At 37.2% G+C, this 2,199-nt stretch overlaps 1 pseudogene; it reads left to right on the top strand.

Annotated features, from left to right (window-relative positions):
* Nucleotides 1-890: 890 nt before the first annotated feature.
* LOC123799551 (U6 spliceosomal RNA) lies at nt 891-989 on the top strand (annotated as a pseudogene).
* Nucleotides 990-2,199: the final 1,210 nt, after the last annotated feature.

Here is a 2,199-nt window from a genome sequence, read left to right as displayed (position 1 = left end):
TGCTCCTGCCTGAAAGTGACACGTCACTTCTACCTACATCTATTGATCAGTTATACGGTCTTGCTCAACTGCTAGGGAAAAGGGAAGTACACTCCTCCCACTTACTTGAAAGGGGAGGAAAATACAGATGAGCAATAGAAATTTCTGCTACATTTAATAATCTGCTTTTTCCACATAAGATATCACAAAATTATTTATAAGATGGCACATATTTAAAAATCTTTTATTGGGGCTCTTGGGTGGCACAGTTGGTTAAGCATTCGACTCTTGGTTTCAGCTCAGGTTATGATCTCGGGGTCCTGGGATTGAGCCCTATATTGGGCTCCCTGCTCAGCGGCGAGTCTGCTTGTCCCTCTCCCTCTTCCTTTGCCCTCCCAAATAAATCAAGAAATCTTTAAAAAAAAATAAAAATATTTTATTATGGGAAATTTCAAATACACGCAAAACAGGATAAGATGGCGAACCCCTAGGTATCCATCACCCATCAGCACACCACTATTTTTAACCACTGAAAAAGTTTCCATTGTACAAAAGAGCTTCTTATTTATCTAAACTCTTATTGGACATTTGAGTACTGCTAAATTTTACCATTATAAATCATACTGCAATGAACAACCTTACTCATAAGTTGTCACTTACTTGGTTATTTCCATATGATAAAATCCCTTTCAGTGACAACTTTCAAACCTATCTTTCTCCCTACCAACTGACGTACTGGGTCACTGTTCATTCCAAAAGTAATGCAGAGTCCCAAGATAAAGGGAAATACAGGGCAGCAGGTCATGTCTGAGCAAAATGTTTTACAATTTTTAATAATACTCTACACACATATATTTCAAGGAAAATATGATTTATACATAAGTTATCAGACTGAACTAAAATATGATTTGGTCCTCACTTTGACAGCACATATACTAAAATTGGACTGATACGGAGAAGATTAGCACAGCCTATGTGCAAAGCAAACTCATGAAGTGTTCTATATTTTCATTAATAAACAAACAAATAAATAAATATTTGTGATTCAAGAGTTTAATGTCTCTTAAATGATTATTTAATGAGAAAAATTCTGAATTTCCCCCAAAGCTTCCACTCCCTAATATAAATCCTCTTACTGGAGCGAGTACTGTGAGTCAGGGCCTTGCAGTTTGATAGAAAGATATGAATCCTGGTTTCAGGCACACACTAACTATAAGCTGTGTGACCTAAGTCAAGTTATTTGACTTTTTCCAAGCCTCTATTTTTTCCATTTGTAAACTGGCAATTCTAACTCACAGGTTCCTTGTGAAATGTAGGTAACATGGTGTTTATGAAAGCATCTATGACCAAGCCTGGTATACGATGGGTGCACAATAAAAATTTCATATTTTTTTTATCCTTTTTTTTCTCTCTTATTTTCAGGTTATACTCGAGGCATGAGTGCTGCAGTGATTTTGGGCAGCAATTTTCATGTTATAGTTCTTAGTGAGCATGTGCTTCTTGAGAATATGTCCAGCAATCAATAACGTTGTTTTGAAATTAGTGTTTTTCCATGACACCAAAACCAAATTTTGGAAAATTCTTTCAGGTAAGCCCTTTCTTTGGAAAATTCCCATTCCCCGATTTGCAGCAGCCAAGCGCTATTTACCCCAGGACCCAACACCTTTCAAATTGTTATTTTCAATGTTAATAAATGATTTCATTCATTTCCTGTTTTCCTCTGTTCACCAACCTGCCAGCAGCAGTCACATGCTGACCTTAAAATAACTGTACTGGTAAACAACTGATTCAGATTGTTAGTAGGATATCTGTAATTGTGTTACACAGTCAACCCAGTTGGAAATGAGTAGACATGGCTCCTAGCATCTAGCTGTGTGAATTGTGACTGCAAGTAAAGAATAGGTTTAGGAGGGCCTGGAAAAAAAGGGTATCATAAAATTTGAAAAGATGAGTTCAAGGTTGATGAGAAGCGAAGGCTCTGTTTTGCTCTTGTCATATTCTCCGGAGTGGCTGGCACATGGCAAGCACAGAGCAGGAATTAATAAGTACATCTGGGTTGAGCGGATGCCAGGAAGGGAGCAAGTGTTATCCTTCTCCAAATTCAATTTTGCTCGAATATTTTTTTCAAGACCCTTCCTATTTTTAGTAATTTTCACTATTTGGGCTTTCTTTTCTTCACCTGTCAAACTTCTCTTTGTATTTCTTACTCTACCTAGTGGC

Source organism: Ursus americanus, chromosome 24 (assembly GCF_024610735.1).
Source record: "Ursus americanus isolate L20-20 chromosome 24, mUrsAme1.1.p, whole genome shotgun sequence".
Classification (NCBI taxonomy): Eukaryota; Metazoa; Chordata; class Mammalia; order Carnivora; family Ursidae; genus Ursus; species Ursus americanus.
This window is presented reverse-complemented; position numbering and strand designations above follow the sequence as displayed.